Genomic DNA, 15,655 nt, shown 5'->3' on the forward strand with positions numbered 1-15,655 from the left:
CCTGCAGCCAATGTCCAAACCATCTCTGCCTTCAACAAGCCAGAGGCCTAAGAAATAGAAGCCAAGTCCGATTGCTAAGTGGAACATTTTCAAGAGGGGTTGGTAACTGTCCGTGGAGCCATTCTGGGGCAGGGCAGACGGAACTTGCTGGATTGTTAGATGTGAGGGTGGGGAGAAAGCGAGCAAGAAGAGCAAGAAGAAAAGAGAAGTGTGGAATGCCAAAAGGTGGTGTTCTGGGATGGACGCTGGAGTGGAAAAGCCTTTGTCCACTTCCACCTCCTCCTGGCCCAGACTACATAGCACGCACCCCAGCATGATTACCACGGCTTTACATGTGTTCCTATGCTAGCAAGGGGCTGGCCACAGGCAGCGTAGCCTTTTTTGAGATGTACAATTTCTATCAGAACTACTCAGATCTGCTGGGTTACGTAAGAACTTTATTCCTCATGGCAGAGAAGTTATTTATGGACACTGAAGTTGTGAATTTCATATGGTTTTTCAAGTCACAAATATTTGTTCTTTTGATCTACTTCTCCAAGAAGAATGAAAAGGTCGCAGGGCAGTGGTGGCGCATGCCTTTAATCCCAGCACTTGGGAGGCAGAGGCAGGCAGATTTCGGAGTTTGAAACAGAGAAAAAACCTGTCTCGAAAAACCAAAACCAAAACCAAAAGAAAAGAAAAGAAAAGAATAAAAAGATCAAGCTTAATATTAATAGCACAGGCTTATAATACTGGTTTCTCCGGAGACTAAGACAGGAGGGGTGCAAGTTCAAGGCCAGTCTGGGCTACAGAGTGAGCTCAAAGCCAATGGGGAAACCCTGCATCAAAATAAAAGATAAAAAATCGAGCTGTGGTTGTAGCACAGGGTTAGAGCTCACCTAGTCTGTTGGTAGCCCTGGGTTCATTCCCCAGAACCACAACAATAAAAAGACTCAAGAGGCCAATGAGCTGCATGTGGGTGCAAATAAATTGTAGTTCAATCAAAATGGCAGGCATGGGGATCAGTTGTCAGGGGCAGGGGAGTGGCCATTCTTGTCCAAAGATGGCGATTTCCCCTTAGCACACAGCAACTCTTGTTTTCTAAAATAGCACTTTGGGGTCAGTGTACATACCAAAGCCCGGCTAAACTCTACAAAAATGGATTTTAAGGCAAAGAGAGAGCTACATGGAGTCCCCAACTCTTTCTGAAAATTCTTTAGTGTATTATGGCAGAGCACAGCAGTGTGACAGGGATCAAAAGATTAGAAATAATTAACTCCTTCAGCTGACCACGGCCAGAGCTTTGCCGCTGAATTTTGCCTCAGCTTCTAATGCATGCCCACGGGAGATTTATTACCGATCAAAATCATACTCGAAAATGCGGCATGAATGAACCAAGGCCAACCGCGCTGACTCGAGCCCGAAATCCCAGCACTATGGAGGGAGCAGTGGGATTTGTACAAATTCAAGGCTATGTTGTTCTACATAGCAAGTTCTAAGTTAGTCAGGTCTACGGAGTGAGATCCTATGTCCCAGAGACAGAGAACCAGCAAGATGGCTCAGGGGGTAAAGATGCTTGTTACTGAGCCTGATGACCTGAAGTCAATTACAGAGACCTACATAGCGGAAGAAGAGAATCAGTTCCAGAAAGTTGTTCTCTGACCTCTACCCACAGGCACTGTGGCATGAGGAGATACACATATATGCTAAAAAAAAAAAAAACAAAAAAAACAAAAACAGATTATAATCAGATTTTTTTTAAGGAGGAATGATTAAATCATCAGTAATGCTTCGAGATGATGAATGAATCATTTACAAAAGAATCTCGTTGATATGGAGTCTTTGCAGTCTATATTTCACGGCATCCAGCCACTGTCCTCTCTCTCACCTGGGTGGCCTGGGACTTAGGTAGACCAAAATAATCACAAAATCCTCCTGCCTCTATCTCTGGAGTGCTGGGAGTAAGGGCATGTGATGCCGCCCTCCACTCTGTCCTCTTATCTGTGTAAGCTATAGATGCATTAGCACAATGTGTAATGAGAAAACACAATGGAAAGGGTACCGTGATGCTTGCTGTGGTCCAGCTACCTGGCTATGGGAGGCTGAGGCGAGAGGCCAGTGAGTTAAAGATACTCAAACCCACTTAGCCAGACCCTAGCTCAAACTTTGAAAAGCCAGGAGATGTTTGCTCAGGGCTTGAGCAACTTGCCTAATTTAGGATACCCTAGTATGACAGTGGAAAACATGCCCATCTTGGAAAATGGACTCATCATCCTGCTGCAGATAATGCACACTGATATAAAATATTGATTTTTATCATATGAGGCTTTTTTTTTTTTTTTTTGGAGACAGGGTTTCTCTGTGTAGCCCTGGCTGTCCTGGAACTCATTCTGTAGACCAGGCTGGCCTCGAACTCAGACATCTGCCTGCCTCTGCCTCCCAAGTGCTGGGATTAAAGGCATGCGCCACCACTGCCCGGCTCTTTTTCTTTTTTTTAAAGAAAGCTCTAAAGTCCAAATGCCCCACAATAGTTCACTGAGAGGACTTTAAAAGACAAAATATTACAATCTAGGAAAATGGGCTTAGCAAAGACATGTTTAGTTTGACCCTTAGTATGTGACCAATCCTGCTATTCCTCCTATGGACCCTCTGATGAACTAGGTGGACTGTGACTGCTTTGACCTGGAAGTGACACTAATCTACTCACATCCCTTCCCTTCCCTTCCCCTCCCCTCCCTTTCTTTCTTTCTTTCTTTCTTTCTTTCTTTCTTTCTTTCTTTCTTTCTTTCCTTCTTTCTTTCTTTCTCTCTTTCTTTCTTCTTTTTTCTAGTTGTTTGAGACAGGGTTTCATTAGCTCTCATTGTACTAGAACTCTCTAGGTAAGACCAGGTCAGCCTGGAACTCAGAGATCTGCCCATTGCCTCCTATGTGGTAGAATTAAAAGGGCTGTGCCTATGCGACCAGCCTTAAAAGAAAAAGACAAATTAAGTTTATCTATCGTACAGGGAAGACATTGTGGAGAGACCACATTGAGAGACAACAGACTGTCGTTGTCCATTCTACCTAGTAAGTGGTTTCTTGACACTAAGATCACTGGAGCCCCAGAATCATTCTGGAAACTAAACCAATATAATCCTTTTCCTGGGCTGGAGAGATGGCTCAGCAGTTAAGAGTCAAGACTGCTCTACCGAAGGTTGAAAGTTCAAATCCCAGCAACCACATAATGGTTTACAACCATCCACAAAGAGATCTGATGGGGTATCTGAAGACAGCTATAGTGAACAAGTGGGGATAGAGCAAGAAGAAAGTGTCTGAAGACAGCGACAGTGTACTTACATAGAATTAATAAATAAATCTTAAAAAAAAACAAAACAAACAAACAAAAAAAAAACACCAGGCAGTGGTGGCACACGCCCTTAGTCCCAGCACTTGGGAGGCAGAGGCAGGTGGATTTCTGAGTTCAAGACCAGCCTGGTCTACAGAGTGAGTACCAGGACAGCCAGGGTTACACAGAGAAACCCTATCTCGAAAAATCAAAAACAAAAACAAAAACAAACCCTTTTCCTTCCTAGAAGGGTGGCTTTCATCCCCAAAAAAAGGTCTGTGATATTATCCTTGAAGGCAGAACTAGACTCCACAGATGAAAACTATAAAGAAAATTCTAGCCAGGCATGATGGTGGCATGTCTGTAATCCCAGCGTTTGGGAGACTGGGCAGGAAGGTCATGAGCTCAAGGCTAGTCTGGACTACAAAGCAAGACCCTACTTCTTAAAGGGGAAATTGTGCTGGGGCACAAGCCTTTATCCTCAGCACTTGGGAGACTAAGGCAGATCCTTGTCTATAGAGTGAGTTTCATGCCAGAGAGAGCTACATAGTGAGATCCTGTTTATAAATAAATAAATATATAAATAGCCCCAGAAACTAGGTCTGTAGATCTAACTGGATGTTTGTTTTATGGAAAACTATTTAAATTTCCTATGTCTCCTTGCACTCTGTAAAATAAAGTCATTAGAGTAGCAGTGCCGGGGAGCTATGCACACGGGTACCAGATTTGCTATCTCTAATGCTGGAGAGGCTTGTCTGCCCTAGATGAAATGTCAAATCAGAAATCCCCTATGGTCCTGTCCAACTGCAAAACATGCCCTCTGACTCCACAGCCACTCAGGAAAGCTGGGGTTTACCCAGAGCTGACAGCAACCCAAAGCACTTCCAACCACACCTTAATCAAGAGCCAACGGCAGCATTCTCTTTTTGTTAACTTAATGTGGTCACCTAATTTGTTCTTAAGACCCTTTAATGGTCTAAAAAAGGGGACACAAAAGCAAGAAAAGAAAAAAAGAGAAGAAAAGAGAAAGAAAGAAAAGAAAAGAAAGGAAAAGGAACAAAGTGTTGAGCTCACGAGCTAAGAGAACAATGGCTTGCTTGCATACTGGTTACCTTTTGAGCATACTAAGCTACAAAGCTTCCTCTAGGGTTCTCTGCCTGAAGTGACAACACTTTCTTTTTTTGTTTGGTTGGGTTTTTTTTGTTTGTTTGTTTTTCGAGACAGGGTTTCTCTGTGTAGCCCTGGCTGTCCTGGAACTCACTCTGTAGACCAGGCTGGCCTCGAACTCAGACATCTGCCTGCCTCTGCCTCCCAAGTGCTGGGATTAAAGGCGTGCGCCACCACCGCCCGGCGACAACACTTTCTACCACTCTCAATTCCCAGGACCTATAATCCAACACAACTGCCCACCCAATGTGACCATGAGTTACCACAAACGATAAGACCTGAAGGAAATTGTTTTAATTAGATATTACTTTAACTAGTGAAAATTAACTTTAATTTCCTTGTCTAGAGAGTGAAGATAAAGAGTGAGCCCTCAACTAACTCCATAGCACCTTCTGGCACTATGGTACTATGTATCCAATGGAAGCCAATAGTCCTACCCAGCTGAACCATCTGAGTCATGGCCTCTAGCATGGCACACTAACCGTAGGAGTGCAATAGTGGTACTCACATGTTGGTGGTAACCAACCAATAGCTCTCTGATTGGACTTAAGATGTACTTAGCAGGAGGGAAATCCTGCCTGGTCCTAGAAACCTAGCCCACAGCCTGGGGACACAGAGATCATGGCTCTTAGAGATTCTACTGCAGCCACTTGACAAAACAAACATAAACCCTAGCTGCACTTTAAATGCATACATAAATGCCTAAGTACATAAGTGCAGTTCTTGTCCCTCACAGAAATTTTCCTTTGCAACAGGCAGAAACCATTACAGAAAAATCACAACCAATGAAAATACAGAGAAAAAAAAAATAATACTGAGGTGCCCAGCCAGGGCAGACAGCCTCTCTAGTGTACAGCTACAACACATCTCCTGTACCTAAGACTCGGGAACATTGCAAAAAATGGGGGGTGGGGCAGAAAGATTGTGAGAGCCAGAGTAACAGGAAGTCTGCTGTGAAACTGTACCTCCTAGAAATAACAGGGAACCTTCACCCCTGGTGCCTCAACAACACAGCTGCCTAAATAAGACCTGAAAAAATAGAACACTAAAAGACAAGCTAACACGGAAGGGGGTGATCTCACGGAGCCCCATCCCTAAACAAAGGACTACAGGCAACCATAGAATGCTGAGAGTCAGAGAATGAGCCCACAGGGTATACAAGACCAAGGGATCAGCCACGGAATCATACATCCACACAAGTAACACGAAATGAGCCGAGCAGGTTGTATTTATATAGTCAGCATGTACACGTACACATGCATAGTCACACACGCATTAAAAATAAAAGAGGCTGGGGCTGGAGAGATGGCTCAGTGGTTAAGAACACTGGCTGGTCTTCCAGAGGACTTGGGTTCAATTCCTACTCCCCACATAGTGGCTCACAGCTGCCTGTAACTCCACTTCCAAAGACTCTCATACCTTCACACACACATACATGTAGGCAAAACACCAATGCAGATAAAATAAAATGAAATAAATCATGTTCTAGAGTTTATAAAAAGAGAAAGAAAGGCTATGGTTTTGAATGGGAGCAAGGGGGTAGTGTGGGATGGATTAAAGGGAGGAAATAGAAGGGAGAAATGATGTAGTTATATATTTTTTTATTTTTATTTTTAGAGACAGGGTTTTTGTGTAAACTGGGCTTCCTGGAACTCACTCTGTAGACCAGGCTGGCCTTGAACTCAGAGATTCACCTGCCTCTGCCTCCCAAGTGCTGGGGTTAAAGGCATGAGCTGCCATAGCCTGGCTAATTTTTTTTTTTTTTTAATTTTTACCTATATAGCTATCCCTGCATGAATGTCTGTGCATCATATAAACAAAGTGCCCCGGAGGCCAGAAGAAGGAGTCCTATTCCCAGGACTGGAATTAAAGATGGTTGTGAGCCACTATGTGGGTGATAGAAGTTGAACTCAGATCCTCTGTAAGAGGCCACCAATGCTCTAAACTGCTTGACTATTTCTCCATAGTAATATTGTAATTAAAAACAAACAAACAGTGCTGGAGAGATGGCTCAGTGGTTAAGAGCACTGACTGCTCTTCCAAAGGGACTGACTTAATATCTCATATGTCTCTCTTCACCTCTGAAATAAAGATAATAACTATATGTACTTCATAATGTTCTCTGGAGGATTAAATGAGACTATCTTTGCAAAGTGCTTGGAACAAAACCAGGTACGTAACAAAGGAGATTAAACACCTTATCTTAAACAGGCACCTCCAGACACCACTCTCTCCGACACGTCGGAAAGATACATGAGAAAAACAACTCAAGTTTAATCAGGTGTTAAGTGCAAATGTTCCACAAAGACTTGGGCCTCTTCAGGACCAAGGGATGAAAACTGAGATGGGACAGGATGGTGGTGGTGCGGGCTGGTGGGGCAGAGGCAGGAGGATTTCTGAATTCAAGACTAGCCTGGTCTACAAATGAGTTCCAGAACAGCCAGGGCTACACAGAGAAACACTGTCTCAAAAAAGCAAAGGAAGGAAGGAAGGAAGGACTGGAGGGAGGAAGGAAGAAAGGAAGGAAGGAAGGGAGGGAGGAAGGGAGAGAGAGAAAGGTGGAGAGAGGGAGGGAGGGAGGAAGAAAGGAAGGAAAGAAGGAAGGAAGAGAGGGAGGGAGGAAGGAAGGAAGGAAAGAGAGAAGAAAGGAACTAAGATCTGAGATGGACTAAGATCCAAATGTAAAAAATATAAAAAGTCACCACTGGGGAACAGTGCAACAGAGCACTTGATCAGCATCATGAGATTCTAGGTTCAATACTTCAATACTTCAATACTTTTTCAATAAGGAAAAAAAAATCAGGAGTCAAGTTTAAGGAGCTACCTATTAAGTCTGAGAGCCAGTTTTGAAGGAACAAACAATAAGACTTGCTTGAACAAGATGTTCCCAGAGAATTTGAATGAACTCAATGATCAGAGGCCTCTAATACTTGGTGTGCGGAGGGAACAAGGCATCTGCAATCCATATTTGACATTAGATTTTCATAGCTAAAGCTGGGTGATAGTGGTGTACACCTTTAACAAGCATTTGGGAGGCAGAGCCAGGTGGATCTCTGTGAGTTTGTAGCCTGCCTGGTCTTCAGTGTGAATTCCAGGATAACCAGGACTACACAGAAAAACCCTGTCTTGAAAAAAACAAACAAAATTTGCATAGCTAAAACCTCTACACACGACAGTGTCCATACATACCCTGCTGGCAGCACGCACCAGTACGAGCAGCTCTTTAATCTAATCCAATAAGGAGTCTGTAAAACTGCTCTGACCTTTAAGTGACTTGGCACAACACACACATACACACACACACACACACACACACACACACACACACACACAAAAATCATGACAGAATGTCTCAGTCTCAGAACACAATGTTTTCCCATCTATTCGGTCTAAAGGGGCATCAGGAATATGGCTCAGTTTGTCTGTAGTGTTTGCCAGACAAGCATAAAGACCTTAGTTCAAGTCCCCAGCACTGGAATGCAGCACACACCTGTAACCCAGTGCTGGTGAGAATGGAGATGGGCAGGCAGATAGATCCCTGGAGCTCACTGTCTGGCTAGACTAACCAAGTGTTGCAGCTCTAAAACTAAGGTGGCATTCCATTTAAAAGGACCAAAATTCCATCTCTTATCACCACCTACATCTGCATCTGTAAACACATGTGCATACAGCCAAATGGACACATACATGCATATACCCCCACCCCCCCACACACAAGATAGATATTTTATGCACAGAGTAACATAAAACTTCATAGCGCTGTATTTCATTTCCAACACAAGGAAAGCAGAGCTGAATCCATGATAATTTTCAGAGGACCCCTCACTCATTCCCCCACGATATAATCTTTGATTATAATTAAATTTTTGTTGTTGTCTTGTTATATTTATTTGTTGTTATGTGAATACAAATCTGTGCCATGGCCAAGAGGCAACTTGGAGGGCTCAGCTCTCTTCTTCTACCACATGGACTCCATTCAGGTTTGGTGACAATGGCCTTTGATTCACTAGTCTCATTTTGGTTTTTGAGATAGGGGTCTCACTACAGCCTTTAGCTAGTCTAGAACTCCAATTTTGTGTAGCGCAAACTTGTTTCAAATTTGCCTCAGTCTTCCTGCTTGGAATGGGCATATGGTGGGGCTGGCTATCATTAATTTTTTTTACGGAAACTAGGCAAACAGACAAGGACAAATGTATTTGTCTCTCTGTGCCAAATCTACAGGACATCAAATATTGACCAAAAATGTTTCTTCAAAGGAAAATTACCTGCTTAGTCCACAGAGTCAGTTCCTAGTTATTCTTGAACGTTTGCTGTTTTCATAAAGATATTGACAGCACAGCTCCATGTGGGCATCCATCCACTTGTCTGCTGGAGCTGACAGGACTATACAAACATTTTCTATTTTACATGATGTCAATGTCAGCCTGAAGAGGACAACTTCATCCCTCCTTACCAAGACGCTTCAAGCTTCAAGCATCCTTAAGTCTGAAAACTTAAAGATGCTACTAACTAACTCTTTCATGAAGCCTACCTCCATTTGGAATTTGTAAAAGTCTCTCATGGTGCCACACAGCTTTAATCCCAACATTTAGAAGACCAAGGCCAGCCTGGCTCTATAGAGAAACTCTGTCTTGAAAAATAAAACAAAACCAAACAAACAAACAAATAAAAAAAAGAAAAGTAAAGAAGGAAAGAAGGAAGGAAGGAAAGAAAGGAAGAGAAAGAGAGAGAGAGAGAGAGAGAGAGAGAGAGAGAACGAGAACAGACACTTTGGTAAGCACAAAATGAAGCTGTTCTGCAGGAGGCAGAAGCTCAAGGCCACTGAACTACATAGTGAGTGAAAGGCCAACCCGAGGATTGGGATGGAGGAAATGAGGGAAAGAGGGAGGGAGAGAGGCAGAGAGGGAAAAAATTAAGGTGGGGACTAGGGCAGGGGTAACATATGTGATGCTCTCAGCAGGGTAAATAAGTAAACAAACATAAAACAGATTGGAGAGATGGCTTAGTAGTCGGCACCACATCCTGTTCTTGCACAGGTTTGATCTGCTCACAGATTCCTGTAATTCTAGCTCCTGGGAATCTGACACCCTCTTCTGGTCTCCACAAGCACTTGCACTCATGTGCATATGTGTGTGTACATGCACACATCCATCAAAAAAAAAAAAAAGCTTCCCAACCCCCACCCCCAATGAAAAAATATTAAAAATAAATAAATAAAAAAAAATGAGGGAACAGTGTTGGGAATGAGCTGCTCAGTGGTGGCCAGGTGGAGACTCACCTGGAAGGCAGGCTCTCACCCTCAGCAGGACTGATAGAGCAGGGAACATCTTGGCTGGAGCAGCTCCCAGGTACACAGCAGTACTGATAGTTAGCAGCATGGCCACCCTCTACCAACTCTATATAAAGAAACCTCACGCCGGGCGGTGGTGGCGCACGCCTTTAATCCCAGCACTTGGGAGGTAGAGGCAGGTGGATTTCTGAGTTCGAGGCCAACCTGGTCTACAGAGAGAGTTCCAGGACAGCCAGGGATACACAGAGAAACCTTGTCTCGAAAAACCAAAAAAAAAAAAAAGAAACCTCAGTCCTGGTACACCGGCAACGCTACTGTCTCCTGGAGCACTTGGGTTTCAGTAACCAACTCTAAAGGAATTTTTCGGGACTTAGAACGAGCCAGCTGATTTCCCTGTTCCCTTGCCCATCCTCTCCTGTGGTCAACTTCCCCTTCAAGACCCATGAAGGGCACTTATTCAAACTGGGAGAGTAAGCAGACATGAGGTGGGAAAGTTTTAGTGCTGTGTGATTAGCAGGTCTAAGGAAGACCTGGTCCTGCTCCAAGGATCAAGTTTTCCCAAACCTGACCTGGTTTAGGAGGCCTTGCAAGGAGCCTGAGTTCTGGCCAGTATTTACAGTGGACAAGTTACTCAATACATCTGTGCTTCGTTCCCACACCTGACACATGGGCAGAAAAAGTATAAGCAACTCCCTGGGAGTCACTTTGTTAACGGAGCTAGGTAAAGCCTGGTATACAAAAGGTGCTTAACAAACGGTAGACATTACTATTTGTTCTTAGCTTTTCTTTTCTTCTTTTCAGGCAGTCTTACTATGCAACCCAAGCTGGCCTCAAACTTGTATCTTCCTCAGACTCTTGACCACATGCCAGCATTAGAGTTATGCATCATTGTGCCAGCACCCTCATTTAACCTTCATATCTCACTGGCCCTCAGTTACACAGATGCAACCTTCTTGCTTCTGCATGTGCTCGCCATAGGTACTCACTAACCCAGCTTTCTTACCAAAAACTGTTAAGAACAGACTTTAAATAACTGCGAAAACTCCAAGCCTTACCAAGCCCTCTGAAAAATGACCCATCTTGGACAAAAGCAAAACCCTCACCACTTGACCCAGTTAAGCAATAATAAACTCAATCACTACCACAGGCCACACTGGCATTGACACAGTACACACTGCAACTACCCAAGCTTTCAATAGCGATGGTTGCAAAACCTCGTCCATCCCTGACCTCCCTCCCATCCAGCTCTGATAGCTAGGGACGTCTCAAAACATCCCTTTTAAAAACCAGTTATCTAGTGCTTCACATAACATATAACATCTTGATCCCAATAGGTTTGGAAACATTGTTTCTTTTTTGTTGATGTTCTTTTAAAATAACCAAGGTCTTGTGTAGTAGTATATACCTGTGATCGGAGAACTAGGTAAATGAATTGGGAGATCAGCTTCAGCTACTTAGTGAATTCAAGGCCAGCACAGACTACACGAAACCCTGCCTTTTAAAAATAACAACAACAAAATCTGGTATTGTCAGAGCCACAAACCAGTCTCTCATATCTGAGAATATTGGAGTAGGCTCCGGTTTTAGCCAGAATGTGAACATATGTGCAGACCTTTTATAAAGTTAGTAAAGACAACACATGTGTTTGTATGTCCCAAATGTATCTCCTATATGGTATCAATATTTACAGTATAACCTGTCTTCAATGAATTGCAGCTAAGTGTAGTGCCCTTGTCATTAACAAGGGCACTCACTGCTCTACCCCACAATATCTTCTTGCATCTTTTTTTTGGGGGGGAGGGCGGGGGAATTCCAGACAGGGTTTCTTTGTATAGTCCTGGCTGCCCTGAAACTCACTCTGTAGACCAAGCTGGCCTCGAACTCAGAAATCCATGTGCCTCTGCTTCCCAAGTGCTGGGATTAAAGGTGTATGCCACCACCACCAGGCTTCTTGCATCTTTTGAAATCTTGGATGAATGTCTTTTCTTAAGTAACTATCCATTCTTAGCTTTCTCTGCTTACAAAGAAAATGTTATTCGATGCTGTAAATTAAGTAAATATATACTAAGCAATATAAAACAATGCATATGCTGAAATAATATCCAGTATCAAATACATATAAATGATAAGTGTAAATAGATTTATACTACTACAAATCATACTATGAATATGTATTTTTTTTTTCCGAGACAGGATTTCTCTGTATAGCCCTGGCTATCCTGGAACTCACTCTGTAGACCAGGCTAGCCTTGAACTCAGAAATCTGCCTGCCGCTGCCTCCCAAGCGCTGGAATTAAAGGCGTGCGCCACCACTGCCCGGCTATAAATATGTATTAATATAATAAAGTTTTATAAGGGGCTAGAGAGACAGCTCCATGCTTAAGAGCACTGGCTGCTTCAGCACTCCCCATCTCCCTGCACTCACATCAAGGAAATCTGACTCCTCTGGTCTCTGAAGACACCTTTACTGACATGCACATATCCACATATATCTATGAGTAATTAAAAATAAAATACTTTTTAAAAAAATGTTTCATAGTTTCTGTTGTGGTACTGTAATAAAATACCCAAACAACAGGCAATTTAGGGAAGAAAGGTTTTAGATTTGTAGTTCCAGGTTAGTCCATCACTGAGGGGAAATCAAGGCAGGAATTAGGAGCATATCACATGACATCCACAGGTAAGATCGGCAAGAAACAAAAGCACGAAAGCTCGCATCCTTGCTTTCTGCTTGCTAGCTCTCAACACACAATGTTCAGTGCCTCTGCATAAGAATCTCACAGTTGTAGGTGGTAGCAGCGTGCCAGCAGAGGCAGGCGGACCACTGTGAGTTCTAGGCCAGCCTGGTCTACAGAGCAAGTTCCAGAGCAGCCAAGACTAGCAACGAGCAAACAAAGAAACAAATAAAAAAGAATCATACAGTCCACAATGGATTGGATCTTCCCACATCCGTTAGTAAACAAGTCCGTTCCCCACAGGCAGGCCCAACAGGCCGATCCGATGCAGAAAACCCCTCAATAAGACAAGATTCCTAGCTGACTACTGGTTGCATCTACTTGGCATTTAAAACTAATCAATGCATTAAGTATACAATATAAACATTAAGGGTTCAATAAATGTGTGTGACTATCTCCTGTACCGGAGGCTGGCCTAGAACTCATTCTGTAGCCAAAGACCACCTTGAACTTCTGGTCTCCCTACCTCCACCTCAATACTGGTGTGAGCCCCTACTTCCAGTTTGTTTAGTGCTGGGATCTACCTCAGGGCTTTGTGCATACTAAGTTCGCACACAAGCGAAGATACCCCACCATCCTTTTTTTTTTAACAGTTTATTTTTATCATTTTTAAGTGCGTGTGCGTGTGTGTGTGTGTGCGTGTGTGTGTGCGTGTGTGTGTGTGTGTGTGTGTGTGTGTGTGTGTGTGTGCGCGCGCCTATGGGTGTATGCACATGAGCACTGGATCCCCTGGAGCAGAAAATTACAGATAGTTGTGAGCCCCTGATATCAGTGCTGAGAACTGAGCTCCTAACTGCTGGCTGTGCCATCTCTCCAGCACTTCTCATTTTTGTTCTTATTTTTGAGACAAATTCATGATCTTCCTGCCTCAGTCTCCCACGTACTGGCATGACAGATGTGAGTCACCAGGCCCAGCTGGAACACCCTCTTCTGATCAACACAGCTATGAGTTCCTTGTCTATTTTCAGTTACTGGCTGGTTCCATCAGAACATTTACTCGCCATTTCCACCATGAAAGACAGTTCCTTCAAAACAGATGATTTTCATGCCCCACTGCACACCCAGTGCCTATAGTCTGGCACACAGCTTTACTCTTAGCTTTCAGCTCTGAGGCAGACTGTCTAAAATCCAAGAGTTTGGGAAATAGAAGCAAGAGGACCAGGAGTTCAAGGCCAGCCTGGGCTACATGGGGGTCCTACCTCAAAAAGGAAGAAGTTGAAGAAAAACAGGTGCCTTCAATGTATCTAGTTTAAACAAGTTTGATACTGGTTTATTTGTTGGCAAACCATTACAAGTTCCCTTTACATAGTATTTTAGGTTTGTGTTTGTTTAAGACAGTCTTTACATAGAATTTTATTAAAGACAAATCCAATTTCACATTTGTATTTATCTCTGTTATCCCACTCAATACATATGACAAGAAATAAAATAACTGGCAGAAAAAGTTAAAAATATAAGCTAGATATGAAGATTAATGCCTATAATCCCAGTAGTGGAGAGCTGAGGCAGGAGGATTGCCAGTTTGAGCAACATAGCAAAACTCTGTCTCAAAACAATAACAACACCCAGGTGGTGGCGGCGCATGCCTTTAATCCCAGCACTTGGGAGGCAGAGGCAGGCAGATTTCTGAGTTTGAGGCCAGCCTGGTCTACAGAGTGAGTTCCAGGACAGCCAGGGCTACACAGAGAAATCCTGTCTCGAAGGAAAAAAAACAAAAAACAAAAAACAATAACAACAAAACTCTATAAATATTAGTTGATAGACACAGGAATTACTTAGGAACCATAGGCTTCTACCAACCATTAGGGAAACCCTTTCTAGTGAGTTATGCATTAGACAAAGATGGGAGAGCAAAGGGGACTGAACCATCAAAAAGCAGAGAAAGTGGCCTCACTAACCCTGGGTAATTAGACGAAGGAAGGAAGAGAGGAGCTAGCGAAGGCCTAAGACAGACCAGGAAGACGGTTGCTGCTCATCGGTAAAAGGCAAGGCCAAGGTCGCATGCAGAAGTTCTCTGGCAATACTAAAGAAATCAACACTTGTGCTGCATGCCAGGTCAAGGCAAATACCTAACTAAAGGGCTACAGGGAGTGGGGGTAGCTGTGGTAGAGCACCTGCCTGGCATACACAGGTTCAACCCCAGCATCACCACCCCCAGTTAAAAAAAAAAACACACACAATGGAAAAAATCCATTAGTAGCAGTTGGCATTCGGCAATGCCTCAGAGGTCAGAAGAGATAATGAAGAACACTGTCAACAGTTACTTTCAGAAGAATCATTCATTAAAATTAAACCACAGAAAAAAGTGATAAATATAGTTAACAAGAGTTAGTCGAGTGCAATTAACTTCAGGACATGCAATTCACAAGAGCAGCTCAGAAGGGAGGGCAAGATTTACAGGGAAGTGGCAGGAAGCCTGCCAAAGAGGCAGCTTTGATTTGGAAATGGAGAAGTGTTGAAAGGATTGTGACATCCCAGCTCTTGCCCTGCCTAGGACGTCATTTAGTCATCGGGTTCTATGAAAGGCTGGTGAATGCAGAAAATAATGAGACCACAGAAAACATGGCAGCCTAAGAGTGGCCTTGCAGAAAACCCACATTCGTTGTGAAGATGGACCCATGGCTGTGTTTTGATTACTACACGTATGGTATACACATACTACACATTTGGGGTCATGTTTTGTGCTGGGTAACAGCCCGGAGTTTAACTCATTCATTCAACAAATCCTTGTGGATCATCAATGGGGTGGCAAAGGCCACCCCTAAGGTGCTTGGGATATCCCAATGAATGAAGTAGGCATTCCAGTCAGGGAGACTACATAAGCCACACAATCATACAGGGTGCTGAAAAGTAATAAGTAGAGACTGGATAAAGATCTCAGTGCTTAGGGATGTCTACCCCTCTTGCAGAAGCCCCAACTTTGGTCTCTAGCACCCACACCAGGCAGCTCCTAACCGCCTGTAACTCCAGCTCTTGGGAATACAATACCGCTAGACTCCACAAGCACCTGCATTCATGTGCACAGACATCCACACATACACTCATACATACATATGTATATAATTAAAACTAAAATTTTGACATGGTATGAGGGAGAGTACAGGAGGGGGAAGGAAGAGAGAGGAGAGAACCAACAGGAAAGGCAGAACTGTCATTTTT

The 15,655-nt window shown here is 43.5% G+C and overlaps 1 protein-coding gene across 4 annotated transcripts in view; it reads right to left on the minus strand.

The window, feature by feature from the left end:
• Rbm47 (RNA binding motif protein 47) overlaps window positions 1–15,655 on the minus strand; it is a 135,216-nt gene that overhangs the window by 107,606 nt on the left and 11,955 nt on the right. The window lies entirely within an intron of this gene.

Source organism: Mastomys coucha, unplaced genomic scaffold (genome assembly GCF_008632895.1).
Source record: "Mastomys coucha isolate ucsf_1 unplaced genomic scaffold, UCSF_Mcou_1 pScaffold22, whole genome shotgun sequence".
In the NCBI taxonomy this organism is placed as follows: domain Eukaryota; kingdom Metazoa; phylum Chordata; class Mammalia; order Rodentia; family Muridae; genus Mastomys; species Mastomys coucha.